This window comes from Harpia harpyja, chromosome 5 (genome assembly GCF_026419915.1).
Source record: "Harpia harpyja isolate bHarHar1 chromosome 5, bHarHar1 primary haplotype, whole genome shotgun sequence".
Classification (NCBI taxonomy): Eukaryota; Metazoa; Chordata; class Aves; order Accipitriformes; family Accipitridae; genus Harpia; species Harpia harpyja.
In genome coordinates, this window is record NC_068944.1 from 6,151,962 (window position 1) to 6,172,157 (window position 20,196).

General features: G+C 41.8%; 1 protein-coding gene and 1 long non-coding RNA gene across 7 annotated transcripts in view; both read left to right on the top strand.

The window, feature by feature from the left end:
* Window positions 1-6,525, top strand: part of LOC128142390 (uncharacterized) — a 367,893-nt gene extending 361,368 nt beyond the window's left edge. Inside the window, exon 4 of the long non-coding RNA XR_008235378.1 lies at window positions 6,477-6,525. This is a non-coding gene — a long non-coding RNA (uncharacterized LOC128142390). The remainder of the gene's footprint in view (window positions 1-6,476) is intronic.
* Window positions 6,526-18,358: 11,833 nt separating this feature from the next.
* Window positions 18,359-20,196, top strand: part of LOC128142387 (poly(rC)-binding protein 3-like) — a 148,395-nt gene continuing 146,557 nt past the window's right edge. For 2 of the 6 annotated variants that reach the window (XM_052788445.1, XM_052788447.1), the window contains exon 1: window positions 18,362-18,523. The gene's annotated coding sequence lies outside the window, so the exon portion shown is untranslated. Of the gene's footprint in view, window positions 18,524-20,196 lie in introns of all 6 variants that reach the window. The other 4 variants (XM_052788444.1, XM_052788446.1, XM_052788448.1 and 1 more) reach the window with 3 other exon arrangements.

Consider the following 20,196-nt stretch of genomic DNA (forward strand, 5'->3'; position numbering starts at 1 on the left):
ATTGCTATAGACTGGGTTTAGATCCTATGTAATGGCACAGATTTTCTCTACATAAAGTAATGGAAAATGAGAAAGCTGCTGGTTTCCTGCCATGTATATATGTTCCATGAAAAGGAACAGCATAAATAGAAGAAGGCTGGATGTGAATAAAAGGAGAAGCTGGGAATAACTGGCAGTTTTATGTAGAAGTAGGATAGCAGAGAGTATAGGAAGACTAAAGAGGAACAGGAGGAAGAGCAAGTCTAGGAGTAGCAAAGAGGAGAAAAGGGATCAACAGACTGGGAGAAACATGCAATGAGAGAAGGACCAGGAAACTGGGAATGGAAAAATGAGAACAGAGAGAAGAAGGAGAGGTGGCACATTTTGTTATTTAATGAATGGCTTCATGTGCCAGAAACTCAGAATTTTTCATCTAAATAAGGAAACTGAGTCATCTTCTTAACCTGAATTCTCTAAGCATTCCCTTATGGCCAAATGAATGTATGCGTCATCTCATAATGTGATTATGACAGAAGATGCAAGCAAAGCAGGTTTGAACCCGATACCTGTAGCCTATTGGTACAGCTCTAAGGAAAGCTGGGAACTGTTGGAAAATCAGGGAACCAACACAACTTTTAAAGCCCAATGCTAGAGAATGCTGCTTTTTTGTTTGAAATACTGCTTAAGGATCAGGACACCCCCCGCCTTAATTTTCCCCACTCAAAGAGGGAGAATCGAAAGCTTAGTCCTTTGGTTTCAGCCACATTTCATTCAGCTCAAGGAGCTAGGCGGATCTTGATCCCCTAATAATTTTTAAGCCATAAAAGACACTTTGTCTACAAGCCTTATAGGCAGCTGTGTGCACCACAGACATTATTCAGTCAAGTTTTTACAGAGAATAAATCATAAATTCCTGCCAATGAGCAAAAAGAACTCAAGGCAATGTCCAATTACCTCTGTGTTCACTTAACATGATTTTATAAGACACTGTACAATATCGGAGCTTGTTGTTCCTCAGTAACGTTGTGTATCTTGTGTATGCTGTAGGGGTGAGTTTGATTTCTCTATCTGCTCCCCCCTCCTTGCCCCCATGTGTGACATTGAAATCCTGCATTGCTTTGGCCAAAAGTGACCAAAGTAATTCCTGTAATACAGTCCACAATGGCACTCTCAGATTTAAGGTGAGATTGTTTATAAAAATACTTATAGATAACTTGAAGGAAAAAATGTTATAGAAACTGAATTTTTTACTATATGTTGCATTACAGGTTTCCTTACTGTTAGCCATATGTGTTGCATCATTTGCTTTTCATGCAAGAAATACTGCGTGAAGCAAAGTATAGGCACGGATTAGTTCAAATAATTGTATTCATCAACTATGTGTAGAAACACAGGATACTGAGAGAGACATCAGTAGGCTGAGAGGTTATTTAAAGTGATACTGCCAAATTCTCAAGTGCCGCTTTAATATGTTAGTGGATTAGTGTTTAGTCATTATTTTAGAATGTGTTGCAGACTCCAAAGTTGTCTGTTTTACAAGGGGAACGTTTTGAAAAAAATAAAAAAAGCGAAGGCTGGATAAGAACACTGCCTAGATGCTGTACAGGTGGTAGGACAATTCAGAATCTGAAATCAGAGTTGGTTCTCTCCTTTCCCTGGCCAACAAGGTTTGTGTGCCTGTGTGATACAACACTATGTAGCAAACTGTAAGGTCTGGGAAACAAAAGTGACAAACTAATGACTATTGTGATTTTGAAACACGTTGATCTTTCTCCCTGTCTAAGATGGAGATGGCAATGTGTGTCAGGAAAAGCTATTATCAATGTAACATTTACTGGAAAATAGTAATGCTCAGGGAAGTTAAAACCAGAGCAAAGTCTTCAGGTTTTGCAATATTAAAATATAGATGATGAATTACAGTCAATATAGATAAACCACTCACCTTCATAAAGCTGATGCAGGATGAGATTCTGCAAAGGCTTCCCATTCAAATATCCCTTTGGGTCCCTGTATACTGTCTGACAGGCAATAATCAGGGCAAAGCACTGCTGAAATTAATTCCTATAATACTGGGGGGTTTAATGAAAATCCTGATGACAAATTATCTTTGTTGTTCTCTTCACTGTTTATCTCTTGTATCCTAAGTTAATTACATGGCATTTTAATGGAGGCTTTTGGAGCATACTATACATGTCAAAGAAAAAGCAAAATGCTGTCAGTTTCTGGAACTTGCCCAAACTCTCACAAACGTATGTGGATTTAATTCCAATAGTGTTTTAATTTGGGGGTTCATCATTTATATTTTTACCTGTCAAACACTTGTTTGGTTTCTCTTAGCATAACAGGTGGGAGTAAAAAAAACCCGGTTTTTTCCCTCTTGCTTGTCTTTTGTGAATAAAATGAAAGAGGCAGTAATTGGACATCTCACAGGCTCATGATTTAGGACTAAAAAACATGATCATGGAATGTTCAAATTAGGCAGTGCTGTGATTTGCAAAGGAGGCGAGACAAGGTTGGTGAAAAGTGAAACGGATGTTGACAGGTAGCAAGAAAAATTTGTGACATGCTGGGGGGAGGGGTTGTAATCTCTCTTGATTTTATTTTCCAGCTATATTGTCAGACTTAGACATGGATCATTGTATGCAAATCAATATTTAAAATTATGAATAATTTACATTACTTATAGTCAATAATCATTAAGCATCGCCAATCCATTACTTTTTATTTCAGCTTAGTGAACACAATGTAGTGACTACAGCTTCTTGTAAAAGTTCAGATCCATCTAAAACTGACTTTGATAGAGAAAAAGTTTAATTTCAATTTCTTTTTTTTTTTTTTTTTTTACATTTAAACTTCCTTTTTTGCAGCTCTTTTGTCTGAAATGAACCAATACTTTGAGCAAAAAGGGGAAGTTGTCAGAATGATACAGAGCAAATGAAAATAGAGGGTTCAACAGCTCATTCTGGGAACTGTTTGGCAGGTTCCCATGGGGAGACTGCCCTGAAGGGGAAGGGGACGGGGACCCGTAGAGGATGCTGCTCTCTGAGGGCAACCTCCCTAGACCTGGGCTCAGCCCAGGCCGTGGCCCAGGCGGTCACCCAGGCACAACAGGCGGGCAGGGAGCTCCAGCCTGGTCTCCAGTGCCAAAAAAGAGGGCAGAGGAGGCTAAGGAGGGCTACTCAGGAGCAGTGCAGACCATTTTCTGGCTATGTAGGCAGGGAATTAGGGAAGCCAGAGCTCAGCTGGATTTGAAATTGGTGAGGAATGGGAATGGCAACAAGAAGAGCTTCTAGAGGTGGAATCAAAAGGAAACCTAAGGAAGACGTGGGGCTGTGAAACAAGGCAGCAGACTTGGTAGCAAAGCACACAGAAAAGGCTGAGCAACTCAGCATCTTCTTCGCTTCGGTCTTTACTGGCAAGTTCTGTCCTCCGATCTCTCAGGCAGCATCTGGGAAGATTGAATTAGTGACCAAATAAGCAAACTCGACATACGTAAGTCTGTGGGACAAGAGAGAACGGATCCAAGGATGTGGAGAGAGCTGGCCAAGGTCACTGCAAGGACTGCTTTGTATCTTCTTCAGAAGGTCTCTAGGGATCAGGAGAGGTTCCTGAGGACTGGGAAAAGGCAAGCATTACGTGCATGTGAACAGGAAGGCAGATCTGGGGAACTATCTGCTGGTGAAGCTCCCTTCAGTCTCCACGAAGATTTTGGAGAAAACCCTCCTGAAAACCATGTCCAAGCACGTGCAGGACAAGGCGGCAATTGGGAACAGCCAGCACGGATTCACAAATGGCAAATTGTGGCTAGTCGATCTGAGAGCTTGCTCTGAGGAAATGGCTGGTATGGTGGGTGAAGGAAGAGCAGTGGTTATTTACCTTGACTTCTGCAAGGCCTGTTACATGGTATTCCTGCAGCCAAATTGGTGAGACATGGACTTGAGAAGCAGACTACAAGGTGAGTGCACTGCTGGCCACATCATGAGGCTTCAAGAGTTGTGATCAGTTGTATAAAGTCCAGTTAATGAGTGGTTTCTAGTAACATCTATCAGGAGTCAATACTGGTGCTGACATTTGTTCATGTCTTCACTAGAAACATAGCGGATGGGATGAAATGCACCCTCAGCAAGCTCATGGATGATACCTAATTAGGGGAGCAATTAATATGCCAGAGTGCAGGGCTGCCATTCAGAGGACTCTTAACAAGCTGGAGAAGTAACCTGGCAGAAACTTTTGGAAGTTCGGAACAAGCAAATGCAAATTCTTGAACCTGAGGCAGGACAAGTCCATGCAGCAGAACAGGCTGGGCACCAACTGGCTACAAAGCAGCTTTGCGTAAAAAGTCCCGGGGGTCCCAGCAGACACCAGCTCCAGCATGAGCCAGCCGTGCATCCTAAAGGTCAGCTGCATCCTGGGCTGTACTAGCAAGAGTGTGGCCAGCAGGTTGAGGGAAGTGATTCTTGCTTGCCCTCTGCTTGGCACGTGTGAGACCCTGCATGGAGGACTATGTTCTGTTTTGGATTCCCCTGTTCAAGATCAACATTGACATACTGGAAAGAGTCTCTTGGAGCACAGGACGTACAAGGAGAAGCTGACAGAACTGGGTTTGTTCAGCCTGAAGATGAGAATAAGGGGGGAATCTAATTGTTTTAAACTACATACTGGCAATGTACAGAGAAAGTGAAGCCAGACTCTTCTAGGCAGTGCACCATAATGGGACAAGAGGCAACAGCCAGAAATTGCAACATGGGAAATTTTGTCTAAGTATCAGAAAAATCTTTCCTGCCTTGATGGGAGGTTAAATACTGGCACAGGTACCCGGAGAGTCTGTGGCATCTCCATTCTTGGAGATATGATAAAGTTGACTGTGCAAGTCCCTGAGTGACCTTTGAACTCAGATGTAACTTCAAAGCTGATCTTGCTTGGGTGGGCCCAGATGAGCCCCAAAGTTCCCTTCCAACCTGATAATTCCAACAGAATCTGGTTTTGCTTACTTAAGCGTCTGCTTTAAGGATTTAAATAATATTCCTGGGGCACTTTCTACTTTGAAGAAAAAGAACAGCAAAAATGCAGATCATTATTATTACCAAAATGTAAGTCATTGCTGCTAGGAAGTATTGTACGAGTAGTCATGTATACCAGGCTGCCAGAATGGATTGTGGTTTTTGTTAAATAGAACAAAAAACTCAGTGAAGCATGTTTAATCTACACAAGTGAAGAGTTCTGCAGACCCTGTAAACAAGTATAAGGTAAAAATAGGTCAGTTTGGGTGCTTTACTAGCCTGGGCAAATCCAACTTAAATATATTTTAATATTTTTCTGTCTTGCTTATTTCTTCTTCTTAAAATGCACACAACTTTCTTCACCAGTTTTCTCAGTCTTTGCAAATATTCTTTTGCTTAGAGAATAAATCTGATAGGCCTTGGGGTTTGGGGAAACGAAGGGAAGAAATTGTTGTGGAGTTTGGTGGGATCTTTCATTCCAGAATACAGGCAGCGATTTCTCTTTCAAAATCTTTCACTAGCTGTGTATCAAGACCTACCTAAAAATAAGGGACTCTACTGTCCAATGGATCTGTGAGCAGAAGGGATTTTTCTCAAGAGGGCAAGACTTTGTCCTTCCTCTTATGGTTCCAGAACTCCTCCGAGGAAAACCTACATTACTGCGCGAAATAAACACCTAGTTTTGGTGACAGCCAGAGCGGTAGTCAGAGCTTCTGACTGTACCAGGTGAATATCCAGGCTCAGAGAGCTCATAGGCTTGGGTACAGATGCCATAGAGCTCCCAGCACAAGATGAGAAACCCTCTGGCTCCCTTTTGCCATCCTGACACGCGTTGTTAGTGGTTCGTTGGGCAACCCTGTGCCTCTGTGCTGAACTGTGCAGGTCTTCTGCTCAGAGAACAGCTCTCCCTAGGGTAAGAACAGAAAAACGGCTCTGCTGGACCCAACTGATAGGCCTAGTATATTTTTCTGAACATAGATAATAACATATATTTCAAGAGCGTAAGACGGCAGCTTTAGGGGAATACATTTTCCAGTACTTTTCTCAGCCTTTCCTGCTCTGAAGTTTAGGGACTTGGCTAGAAATTATACCTTTGTTTCTAATAAATCTTGGGTGGGGGAGAGGGATGTCCCATGAAATTGTTTCATTGCTTTTTTATTTTATTCAGGCTTTTAACATCTGCAATATCTTCTAATGCTTTATTCCATAACTTAATTATTCATTCTATAAAAAAAACGTATTCGCTTTTTTAGGCTTTAATCTGACACTCCACCGTTTCGTTTGCTGCTCTTTCCTTCTTGTATTACTAGTAGGGGTGAAGAGCCTCTCCTGTTTTACCCTTCTCAGTGTGGCACATGATGTTAGCAGTTTGGGCATGTTTTTCTGAGCTATCTCTTTTCCAGAGTTATCCCAACCTGCTTATTGTTCCTCACACAGATACTGTCCCTTACCGTCAATTATCTTACTTATCGTCCTTGTCTCTGTTTTCTACTTCAGGTGGGTCCCTTGGGGCTTAGAAGATAAGGCACATTCTCTCTGTGGCAGTAAGATTGCTCTCTTTCATTTCATTTTCCTAATAGTTCATAATATTCCATTTGCTTTAGGCTGATGTTTTCATAGAATGGTACGTGATTTCTCCAGTTGCAGTAGCCATATTTCAGAGTGGTAACAGCTAACTTAAAGCTCATCTCTGGGTATGCATAGTTAGGATGCTATGGTTTTATTTTGGATTCAGCATTTGTCAGCATTACATCTCATCCACAGTTTTATCACCAATCATACAGAATTGAGACCTTTCTGCACTTTTTCAGTCACCCTTGGCTTTTACTGCCCTAAATATCTGGTGTGATTAACTGTCACCTCACTATTCAGCCTTATCCAAAGTACCGGCGACTATGTTGTGTATTTCCCTGCACTGATCCACTAGAAATCTCTCTGCATTGTAAAGAGTGACTATTTACTTCTACTACGTGTTTGCTATTGTCTAACCAGTTTTAAGGGGCTTGTGCCCCGGAAAGAAAGGTTTGGGCCCGGGAACCTCCAAAGTCTCTTCTGCAGTGAACACCTGTGTAAAGAATTCTTTTCACTTTGCTGGTGAACAGTCTGATCTTATTTGAGCTCCCCTTTCATAACCCAGTTACTTATCAGCCCTACAGACTTTCTGGCAGACTTCCTGTTTCTGATGTGCTTAAAACACATTTTATTATTGGTTTTATGCCTTTAGCAAATTGCTCTTCAAAATCTTTTTTGGCCGGGCTTATTAAATTTAACTTGCCAAAGTTGATACTGTCTTCTATTTTTCTGATTGGGAAATGACTTCCACTTTCAGAAGAAGTTCTAGTAATCTCCTTTACTGTGCTGTGTATTGAAATGGTCTAGAAAAAAAGTGAGAACTCTGGGGAGTTTCTCTTTCCATGTTCCCTGCCTTCCCCCCCAAAATGACCTGACATTAGGTATGTAGTTAAAGTTATAAAGTAATTATTGGTTCTTTTTCTGAATTGCTTTCTCTTTTGTGTTCCCTCAGAAAAGGCACTAAAATAGGAAGGGAATGCTCATAAAATTCAAACCATGGGGGAAAAAAATCAAAGGGAAACCACCTGCAAAAATGAATAGAGAAAGGAAGGGTTGGTGTGAGAGAAGGAGCAGAAGGAGGAAAGAACAGGTTGGGAAAATTTACACAGACAAATGAAAAAGTGATCATACCAAAAAAATCACCTCTGAAATTTTAAAGGTTTCAGTGCAGCTTGCACTACGGTTCAGTGGGATGAGTCCTAGGAATAGTCTGAAATTATGAAGTTGTGTGTTTTCTGAAAATTATACCCAGATATAGACAGAGGTTTAGATACGGATATAGGCGTGCGTGTGTGTGTATGTCCTGCCCCAAAGGTGAGGAAGACAGACAGCAAAGCTTCCAGATGCTTTGATGGGATTTGAATAGCAAGCAGATCCCCCAAACCAGAGGCAAATTTCATCCTTGGGCAGCTGCCCAGATTTCCTCACTCATCAGCAGACTCCAAATGGTAGGTTCCATCTCTGGTAAACTTCCAGGTGTATACAGACATGTTTCCTGGGTATATCCTGGCAGTGGCTGAGCACTGCACCCTGAAGCAGAAAAATGTGGTACCAAATTATGTCAGTGCCTTGCAGGATTGAGTCCTGCGAGCTTTTGCTCAGGAGCCACTCCAGAAGGAGAGGTGCTGATTTCTCCCCGAGCCTGCTGCTCTGCACAGAAATGGTGGGTCTGTTTTGAGCCCTAACAACGTAAGGCTTTCCAGTGATGTATTGCCAACTTTAACATTTCTCCAGATTCACAGAGAGGAGACATCTTACCTTTTGGAATCGAGCAATTATCAAACTTTTAAAATGCACTTAGCACCCCTGAGAAGGAAGTAAATATAAAAATTAATATGACTATATATAAAAATAAATTATCTCTTCTTACTCTAGGAGTTCTGCTGGATTCTGAGTTCTTCTTTGAAAGGCCAAATTGTAGTTGCAGTTGTAAGCATCATGTTTTAACTGGGTTTAACAATGAGACTTTTAACTTCTTTTTCTGAGGACACATCTAGATCCTCCAAAGGAGTGAAATCAAGGTAAACGACAGCACTGGTTGCTTCTGACCTGCACTTTTTGAAAGTCCACTGCACAGGACAGGGGAATAAGCAGTTGGGAGCCATCAGCACCTGGGCTGCGATCAGCCCATAAACCACGTGTTTTATAGCATGCAGCAGCTTTGATTTTGTTTCCCAGTTGGGTCTAAGATGTAAGATTTAACTCTAAGATTTTAGCTCTAAAGCCTCCTGGGGTTTGAGCTGTAGCAGCTCTAAGACCTCTGCAAGGTTAGCAGCTTTTTCCAACTGAGCACTGGAGAAATGCTTATTTCAGGCAGATACCATCCCTGCCCTGAAGCACTCATTATCTTTTTCATTGAGGTGTTTTACACATAGCTAAAGGCCTACATGTATCCTGAATAAAAGCGCTCTGATCAGTCACTCTTTCTAATTTCCCTACCTCCTCATTAATGAATGCTTGCTGGTGTAGGGTTCTCCTTTACCCCTGTAAAGGGAGAAAATTCTTTCAGGAGGAGAAGCAGGATGATACACAGACAGGAAAAGAAAGGCTCAGAGCAATGAGGAAGAAGATACAAAGATGTGAATAAGTTTGGGAATAGTTATCTATTCTCAGTCTAGAGACCCTGGCAATATAGGAGAAATAAGAAGAATGCAATGGTGGAGAAGTGTGGAGAGAAACTTCATCACAGTTACATGACACAGAAAAGTGACTGAAGGAGAAAGAAGACTCTACGAGAAGACACAACACAGTACAAAGCAAAACTAAGTGATGGAAGTTAGAAAATAACATGAAGAAACAAGTGTTCAAGAGGCAAATTTAGGTTTGGGGTTTTTTTTAAAAGCTCAGTAGAAAATGTACACACAAAATGGTACATAGCTAAACCTTTTTTCTCCCATAATGCTGCAATGCTCCAGAATCTAAACAGGCTGTCCTAATAGCAAATCTGTGAGGTAGGACAAGGTTATTATTTTACACCCATGGAGCTAAGGCACTGAAAGACAAAGTGAATCTCAAGAGGGTGCAGTGGAAATCTGCAGGTGGAGAAGGGGTCTGAACTTGGTGAGCACCGCTGAAGCATTTCTCCCCCAGTAAAGTTTCAGACATTTAAAAAAGAATAATGGAATGAAGTAGGATATGAAGTTGGATATAAAAAGGCATTTTGATATAGCAAAGTATAATTTTATGTTGACCAAAACTATTGTTCTGCATTTTTCTCCTGTTGTTTCTACGCTAGTGGACTTGGCCAACAATGGTATAATCTCAGAGAAGCTGTAACAAATATACCTGCATAAGGCTTTAATAACTCTAGCTCAAAACACTAATATTTACTGAAATTTGAGTGTTATCTGCCAATATTGATGCAACGCATGTTCTGATGGTACTGTACAATGAGCAACTGCCAATACACACTTCAAAGCTGTTCCTGGTTTTAAATCTATTATTTACTCTACGGCTCTTCAGTAGTTTCCTGATCAAACTAGTCAAGCTCTGTGCTGGCACACTGATAACTCTTATGTTGCACCAGCATATTGAAATATTTCACGGTAGTCTTTTACATCAAGAATTTCACTGCACACAAATTCTTTCATAAGGAACTTGAAGCGCACAATACAGATAGCATATTAAAAAATTCTTGATCATTAGAGATGAACTGTTTGCTTTTTTGAGAATGATATTATACTCATGACCCTGGAGACAGAATTAAGACTGCCACAAGGTGGATTTCACACGTTTAGGGTCAAGGCCCCTGACTCTCAGAAGAATTATGAGATGACGCTGGTGAACATGGTCTTTGCCGAATCTCCTGAGACTGCAGAAGAAGCAAAGTTAATTTGAGTCCTCAGCTTCCAGCAGCAAACTGGACTGGCTCTGAGCACAGGCAAAGCAGAAATTGCCTAAGGTAGCAGGCTGCTGGGAAGGCAAAGTGCATGTCTCTTAACATCTGCCCCCCCCCTAATTTTGTCTATATTAGGACAGGGAAAAACAGGTTGTCTGAAACTGCTGCTGCCCCTAAAGTAGGAGTGGAAACTATTGGTAGAATGCCCAGTGCTGGCAGCTGTGAGAGCTGACTGGTACCAGTCCCGGGAGGCAGCCAGATTAGCAGCGTGGATCCTCTAGATCCCTCCATTGCAATTCCCCACTTTTCTGCGACAGGCAGGGGTGGCCCTGTCCCATCTGTTGTTTTGGGAGGACTGACTCTCGATTTTGTCTGAGCTGTTGAAAAGTCTTGTGATAGCTCTAGAATAAAAGGCATGCAAAATGTTTATGGCCTTAAATGAGGAATTATCACAGCATTACTTATATTTAGAATTTCAGGGAGCGTCCTTGGACTCAATGTTGTATGTACCATGCTACTCGTTCCAAAATGCAGGTGACGTTATCAGCATTTAATTCTCCACTCCTGGCTATCTCAGTTTTTCCTTTTTCTACCTCAAGTTCTTTGTTGTGAATTCTACAGGTGAGTGTTAAAAAAAATTTTCATTCAGGATGGATGGACGGGTGCTCTGCCATCACTGTCTGCATTTGAGATTTGAACCACAAATGTGGCTCAGTTTCAACTTTTCAACCTCCCTGTGTTTTGGGGATGTTTGGCTTGGTTATTTCTATACCTCCTGCCGTAGGAATTTCCAGAGATTACAAATTCAGTAGCTAAATTCAGAGTCTAGAAGTGGAACTTCCCAAGTCTGTTCCACAACTGTCTGACTGGTTTTCGTGCCCTGGAGCTCTGTTCCTTCAAGTTGGCAAACCTCAGACCTTAAGTGATGGAATTGATCTGTTTCTTTAGATCTGTTAATTGTTCTCTTGGTCCATCCTGTGCTTGTGATATTCCCTCACGTTGCAGCCAGTGTTTTTCAAAGTGGCAGAATTTTACAACGTAACTGTTTCTCTGTTTTTACAAATCAAGACAGCTTCTTATTCTATTTGTTCAAAAAGTGTCACAGTGCGCTGTATTATAATCCCCCTTTTTGTCCTCTGTATTAGGTCAAGAGTTGTATTGTGAGGCGCGTGAGGATTGGATTTCTTACTCCTTATTTCATACTTCTTATGGCTGTTTCCTCTTTCATGTTCCACTGCAGTAGGAGAAAGGAGGAACTGTCTCTGAGTTTTGGTCAGGCTCAGTCTTCAAGGGCTGCCCTCTAGCCAGTTCACATGCTTCCTTGCTCCCCCTATTTCTGGCATATTTCTGTTTTTTTTCTCGGATACAATTTATTCCAACCGTAAGCAAGCTCTGACGTTTGTATGCAGGCATCCTTGCCCTTCTCAGTGAAAACCCTTTGGGCATCATGGCTGGATGCCTACTTCAGCTTTTGGTTTGGACAGTGGCTCCTGTTATTTCAGTTGTCATTATTGTCAAGGAGCTTGATTGTTTTTTATAGTAGTCCTCAGTGAAGACTGGATGTTTGCTTCTAGTCTTCAATGAACTATTAGGAAAATGCAATAGGGCACTCAAAAAAACCCCAACAAATCACTTGAGTTTTAAAAGAAGGAAACGGCGGGTGATTTTAAATTATTTTTAGCTCTGTGATTAGTAGTGTATAAATGTTATTTAGACTTTATACAAAAACCACAGTAATTTCTTCTTTGTACCAGTCAACTAGCAACTCCTCTTACACCCACTGGCATACTTAGTCACCTCTTTTGTAAATCATCACAAGCAAACTTACCCAAGGGTAGCTTTGATAAACCGTCATGCTCCCCATGGCAGTGAAAAATGACCTTCTACCTTCCCTGTAACAACCAGACACGGTGTCGGAGCCTGTTTGAAAACCCAGGGCTCACCCAGAACCGTGGAGTATTGCTTTGCCATCTGCTTCTCGCAGGAGAGGAATTAGTTCGTGCCTGTTAGGGCTAATCCTTTCCCTGCTAGCGAAGTCCTTCCTCCCTTCCCATCCATCCCCCAGTGATCCTTTGAAAACAGGAGGGAAATACTTGCCAGCTCTGGTCTTCTATGACCCTGCCGGAGGAGGCACTCATGTCTCAAGACACCCTGTGCACCCTTCTTTGTTTTCTGCTGAGAACCTACTGGTTTCAATCTGTTTCATCTTGTGTCTCCACTGCACCACACTGGCTGGGTGGTAAAAAACTGCAAAATTATGTTAAGCGGGACTTAAGGGCAAACATCGAAGTGCAAGATTGAGAGCAAAAGGGTATAAATAAAACAATGACAAATTAGCTTCTGGTCTATATTTAACCATGACTCCTGTTTCAAGTATCCCGCGAGGGATTTCTTCTGCATTGCCCTGCGGTGAGAGCAGAAGGTGGGGGGTTCATGGAATCAGCCTTCTTCCCAGGTGGCAAGCTCACTTCTGCGTGACTTCCACTTCCAAACGCCCTGTATTCCTTTGGGGCTGTGTTTTTGGATGCAAATGCAAATGTCGATCATGTCCTGTCTTGAGAGGGACACCTCAGATACGTAAACGGTTGTTTCCATGTGAGCTATCAGGGACTGTCAGAAAAATACAGCTGATTTTGCCTCCTGAGACCAGAAGAGTTGTGCACCACCTTTGTCCTTCGGCAGTCTGCTGACTAGCTGCCCCTGCCCATGGGATGCTTTTCAACTCCTCACGCTCCACTGAGGTTATTTATACAATCATAATATCTCTATTATGAGATATCAGTTGTGCATGTGTTCTGCAAGGTTTGTGATCACTTGTACCTTAGTGGCTTTCTAGAGACATCATAGTTTATTAACATGGATAACAGATGCTCTAAAATTCGTATGCTATGAGTGCTAATGCAACTTGTACGTAATGTTTCAGATCTAGTGTCCTTTTTGAAGATCACCTCCTCTCTGCTTTGCTGTGTGTCTAGGTACAAGGTGCATTTTTTTCTGATCTAACTGCACTGGAATTCCAGGCAAGGGATGTCACTTTTATAGAGCTATACCATAATTTCATTTAAAAAAAAAAAAAAAAAAATCCTGTTTTTACCTTATCTTGGATGTACAATGCTCCTGGTTCCCTGCAGATACAGTCTCCCTTGATACAGAAGCCCAGACTCTGATTTTCAAGATTGGATTTATTTTGGACTTTATTGATGCAATAGACCTTGGTTTTGGCTGCCTTCAGAGAACAGAATTTCAGCCAAGCAGAGCTGATGTTGTAATCTTGGAAGATGATGGCACCTGTGATTGTCCAGTGAGCTTTCCCAGAGATCAGCCTGCATTTCTGGGTTTGGACATGATTATTTTAATTTTGACAAAATTACTGGTCGTGTAGAAGGAGAATATGGCTATAGCTGGGGTAGATTTAGATCTTTCCCAGCCATAAGATATTTTATTTTTTGTATCGTGTCCTGCTTTTTAAAAATTTTCAAAGTCAGTGGAGTAGAAGGTCTGATTGTTTTTCAGAATGGTGTAGGAAGTCAACTGTGCAGAGTTATTTATGTCTGTCTTCACAGTATTTTTAGGAAAAGAGGCAAACATGTTGATTTTTAAAATTATGCTAAAACAGACATCACAACAGAATGAAATTTTCATTTTAGAAAACCACTGGCTATGAATGAAAGACTTCTCTCTTATCTCCGCTAATTCTTTTTTTTTTTTTTTTTTAATATTGCTTGGTGCCTTCTTCTTTTCTTTTCTTTTCAGAAATGATACCTGTCTCTTTTCATCTGTATAAGATAGCCATAAACTCGCCAAAATTTTGCAATTCAGTGAACGATGTGATTCAAATGCAGTACGTGTGGGTTTTTTTCCTCTTTCTCCCTCCCACTAGTGAGGGAAGGAGTTCTATGTTTGTGGTCTTATACCACAAGGCTCATGATGTTAATATGAAGCTCAAATAATTGGCATTGACAGTCTTATCAAACAAGAATAAAATTAGGATGGTAAAGTAAATGCAAAGTAGAGAAATGGGGCAGAAGGCAGAAACCGAGGAACAGTTTTTTCCACAGCTAGTGGCTTTGCAGTTGGTGGCCACAAAATCATCTTTTTGAACTGTATTGCTTGCTGAGGTGGGCTGACCAAAGCAGAAGAGAGGTAGGACCAACAGCTTTCTCAGGCTTCCCAGTTACAGATATTTTCTGATGAATAGGGCTCCTAATCACTTGATATAGCTGTATGCTTTATGCCTCAATTACCACAGCTTTCTGTTGCAATCTTTGGTTTATTCACAACCAGTGAACTTCATTGTGCTTTCAGTTTTTGGAGAACTACATTTTTAGTGTTTATCTATTTAAAAGAAAGTTCCTCTAACTCATGGTATCGAGTCAATTGAACATGGGCTTTTAAAACAGAGTATTGACTATTCTTTCTTCAAAGATTAGACTTCATTTCCAAATTTTGGATGGCTTTTTTTTTCCTCTCTCTTTTTTGTTTTTTTCTCCTTTTTTTTTTTTTAAATATGGTGCATGATGCTACTGCATTTGCAGAGCTTGATCCAGAAGACTCGAAGCACATGCTTAAGGAGAAGAATGGCATGTGGTTCATGAACCCCATAATTAGTCCCCCTTCCTAGCTCTAAGCAGTAATTAAATCTGTCACTTCTGCTCTGCTGATTCATTTATTTAGCTATTTAATTGCTCAGCTGAATACGTCTTTATCTCCGGAACTGCAACATTTTATTCAGACAAAGAAATAGCATAATCCATTATTATTTTTTTTTCCAAGGGCAGGGACATGTAAAAGAAAAGAACACTAATAGTAGATGATTTGGTGGTGTTGTCAGTTTTCACTTATCAAACAAAACAGTATTTAAGGGAAAACTTCAGTGCTTGAGGATAGCTTTCCATAGATAGGCTTGCTTTTCCAGGAAATTATGTCAAACGCGAGGACCCGATGTATCTGATCCGGGTTTCCATTTCCATAACGAGTTAAGTTAAAGCACTTCCAGGTAATAGTCATAATTTTCTATAAAACAAGAAGTCTTACCCTGATCTATTGGTGGAATATTTTATAAACAGTTTAAAATTGCAAATATACACTAAATTGTTTACAAACTAAGCAGTATCTTTTCTTTATACATTTTATTTTTGGGACATTGCTCATGGAGATTTCTGTCATCTGTCTCTTAGATTTACCATCAAACACAGCATTTTGATCTGTAAAGCAAATGGCATTTTGAATACTTTCAAGCTTACAAAGGAGAGCCGTTCTGAATACCTCTCTGCGAGGAATATTTCCATACACGCAGTTTTCCTCATGTTACATTTTCAGCATCCTTAAGGGAGGTTGCAAGATTCTTCCACCATTTCTATCCATAGGTTGGAAAAGCTGGTGTAGGAAAGCAGCATGCAAAACAACGAGGACCAGGTCAAGACAGATCAACTCAAACAGGGACTTTGGGCAAAATGAGAAAATACTGTTTATTTTTGTAACCTTTTTTTTCCTCTTTGAACTCTGTAATGCTAGCTGATCCAGGAAGTGAAAGATAAACCACCCAAAATTCAGAGAGAAAGATATTTTTCTTTCACTTCTGGCATCAGTGGCTCAGTTCTGCCGATTTATTCATCTGCCTGGCTGGCTAGATTTTTATACCGTGCACACAAGCTTTCATTTCACTCCATTAGTGACTTATTTTTGCTGTCTTGTTACTCAGTTACAACTATGCAGCTATTTAAGTCATAGGTGATGTTTTTCCCAGGTAAGCTCATTAGCCTAAAAATCTTTTCCTGCTTACCTGGAGGGGTTTTTGTTGTTGAGGATTTTTTTTTTTTTCCTTCAGCGAAGGTTCTGTCCACTCCTTTGCAATGCGTGTCTGTACTGCTGCTGCGGACACCCAGCTTGGCCCCACTTGAAATAAAAGCAGGACGCTACGTAAAGACCAGGCAGTGGAACTGCCAGGGTTTATTAGCTATATTGCAATACCTTGCAAGCACAGCTGAATGTCCTGCCGTACCTCCAGCTGCTGTGCTGGGCTACATGGACCTCCACCCTGCCGGTGCCAGAACTGGGGGGCTCTGCTTCGCTCTCCCCCCATCCTCGGGGAGGGCTTTGCCAGCCCACGGGCCGGCGGCCGTGGCCCGACAACGCTTAGTCTGTATTGTTTGTGTTGGTGTTATTGTTCTGCATCTGTGCGCTCTGGGTTACTGAAAGCTCTTTGTCGAAAGAAAGAATATTTCTGTCCCTGCTCAAACTAGGAAGTCTGGAAATCTTGTGGGCGGTTTTGTTCCTGCGAGCCTGCGCATGTAACTCTTGGACTAGGGTTTTGCAGGAGCTTCGCTTAAGTATTCTCTCTTTTCAATGCGTTTCTTCAAATGATCTTCTAAAAGTACATCCTTTGTTATGTAGGACACATGCTTAACTTCAGGGAATTAATAAAGCAGCAAAACCCATCTCTGGACATCCTCTGATGATAAGGGTGCTTTGAGGATAAGCCCGTATGTGAATGGGTTTAGTATGAGAAAGCAGTGTTCACTGCAGCGGGACAAACAAGTATGATCAGAGGAGGGCATGGGAATGAAATGGAAAAAATAACATTTATTTGTAGTAGAAGAGAAGTTTATTGTTGAGTTGGTGGAAACCAAACAGAGGAAACGGGGATAATTTCAGGCGGCTTTTATCTCAGTTCTAAAAGAGCATGAGGTTAGTCAATAGGATTAACTACTTCTACATAGATTTGTACATAAACATCGAGACAGGAGAGTTGGAGGGACATCGGCTGAGCACCCTCCCTTTGCAATGATTACATTTGGGAATGTCTCGGGGGGGAATTAGGTGACAGCGACTATCGGCTTCTCCTCAGATGAACCTAGCTGTTGTCATCCTGCCATTAACAGACTGGAAATTACTGTCTCAAAGGCATTGCAGGGTTTACAAGCAGTCAAATGGGTCCGAAACCCCTCCCGTCTCCTGGCTTGCCCTCCCCATGCCAGAGCAGGCAGCATCCAGCTACTTGCACGGTGCAAACTGGAGGTTTGCCGTGGTGCACCAACTGCAGGTCCGGGCACTGCCGGTGGAAGCACTCTGCTTGGTCGAGGGTGTTTGCGGGGATTTTTTGTTAGTTTTCAGCTCTAACTCACTGTAGAGTTAGAAACCTCCGGCTGGAGTTTCTCCTCACTCCCAGCGCTGGAATATGCTGGCATAAAATGTGTGTAAGTCAAATTAGATTAAATCCCCCAGTTTTGATACAAATGCACCTGAGTCTGTACTTTATTAATGTATTGATTTACTTATTGACATATTGGGAACCTCTTGTTAATGTTTTAATTTAGCGAAGTCATTGCTTGTACTATTTGTGTGATGCAATGTATCTGTGGGGTTGGAGGCTACCTCTGACCAGCCCTGGTCACTGTACTTGGTTATACAAGATATATATTACAGACTCGGGTACCTATAAATATTAGCGTGCAGCTGTCACAAAGGGATTGTGAGCGAGCCGCTCAGGACCTGGAAAACACAATAGCTTGACACCCAGAAATATACAACTTTGATAACGTATTACCAGGTTTTGTATTGGGGGAGAGGGTAGGAAGGTGGCGACTGCTTTTAATCCCTGTCTCTTTTTTTAAATTATTTTTCCTCCTTTGTACTTCTGGTATACATGGGATCTTTACAATTTTTATCACATTAGGATGTGACATTCCTGGCCTTGACAGTGCTTTTGTTTGGATATTTATAGCAGCTTCTGGTCATTGTTGAGCAAAGGAGATTGCCCTGCCCTCTGGCCCTTTCTTAAGCAGATTTTGGGCAGAAGCTCCTCTCATGTGGCACTAATTGAAATGATTGGTGGAGGGGGTGTTGTGAGCACACTCTGCCTGACTCGGGTTTATCTGCCAGGGGCTAAGCCAGGGGAGGGAGGGAGGAAAAACGGGGAGAAGGGAGGAAAAGGAGAAAAGAAAAAAAGAGAGGAAGAAGAAAAAGAGAAAAAAGAAAAAAAAAAAAAAAGCCCAGCTTTGCTTGACTGTGGTAGGGCTCAGGGCTCCCGGCCATCTGTCCCCGCTCGGGCGGCGGGGAGGGAGCCGGCTGGGGCTGCAGCAGCCCACCCACGGGAGGAAGGGAACGGCGTGGGGCTCGGGGTCCCGCTCGGCAGGTGGGTACCTCGGCCCCGGGTGGGGAGGAGAGAGCGGAGGGAGAGGGGCGAAGAGAAACCTTCTCCCGCTTGCTGGAGTTGTGGGGCGGCCGAGGAGGATGAGGGGGTGATGGTGGGGGGGGGGTATGGGGGTGGGTTGCTTTGTTTTGAGCTTGCAGGAGCCGAGAGGGCTGCTTTTTTTGCGGGTGATTTAGGGGCTGAGTTTTGCTCCTCTGTCTGCCCGGGACAGGCTGCGATGGGTAAAGTCGTTAAAAGATGGAAACCAACAAGTTGCCGTGGAAGGGATTTGTGTGGAGACGGGGCTGGTTTATCATCATCCGCGCTAAAATCTCTCTCTTAGGGACTGTCAGTTGGAAAGTGTGGGCTTCCCTCGGGTGAGTAACCCCGCCTGAGCCGGCAGCTCCAGGGTTTAAATGCTGTAATTTCAGCTGGAAATGATGTGTGTGTGTGCGTGTGTCCCGGTTAATAGTTTCCTGCAAGTTTAACGTGAAATGGAGAGAGGCCAAGGAAAACCGCAGGGGCTGCGGGGGGATTAGAAAGGCAGAGGCGAAGAAGTTTCTGACATGCTAGAAACCAGCATCCCTGTCAAAAGCAACCGAGCTGGAATGTTGTCCCGTGTTTGGGGGGTATTAGCACTGGAAATTACCTCCTTTCGTTTAGCTGTTAACATTTCTGGAGGGTTTGGGGGGTTTTTTTTGCTTTTAAGTTGCTAATGTAAACAGCCTAAGTAAACAAGCGTATCGTGGTTCTGTGTGGTGTGCAATGGGGGAAAAAGTGAACTTCAAAGTGTGTGTTTCTTAAAGAAAAGTTAGGAAATATATGATAGCTTTATGGTAACAGTAATAAGAAAGGACTCTGAACTTCATGCCTCTTTATTATTATTATTATTATTATTATTATTGTTATTATTTTGAAAGGTGCAAGAAGTTTCGTTACTATGTGCCAAAAACTATGCTTTAATCTTTTCGATACATCTGCTAGAATGTCCTATTACACTGGATACGGTCATGTTTAGTGTACAACTTCTGTTTGTGTTTCTGATAACCTACTGGTACTACTGGAAAAATAAACACTCACTTAACACGTGTTACCTAATCGTATTTTAACAGCTCTTGTGTAGATTACAGACAGCAAAATGCAGCCATAGCTGGAAATTTTTGTGCATGCCTGTCTTCAAATCTTAAAAGAAAAAAAATAAATTGCTGTTAGAAGTGTGCGTACCATCCAGTCTAGCCATAGGTTTTGTTTGTTTCTTTTACATATGGTTTTAGAAGCCGAACAATAGGGAAAAATGGAGTTCGGCAGCTGGTAATCCATTTGTCCACCACTTATGCCTACAAAGATTCCTGGTGCAAAGTTCATGAACTATCACTGAGGATGGTTCAAAATGGAATCCAGGAATCGGCCATACTAAAATCAGGCAAGAGTTTATAAAAATAAAATAAACTGAAAAACTGGGGATTGCCTACTCATAAACCTCTTAATAAATACATTATCTATCTAGCATTCTACTCGCTGTATTCAAGAAAAGGAAAGACTTGATCGATCATGTGGTTATTAGTCCATACCTTCTTAACTTATAATCAGGTGAACAAAAACATTTTTACTTTCCTTACAGTCTGAAATAGCCAATTTCTTACAAAAGACCTTGCCCCCTTTCTTTCTCTCATCTG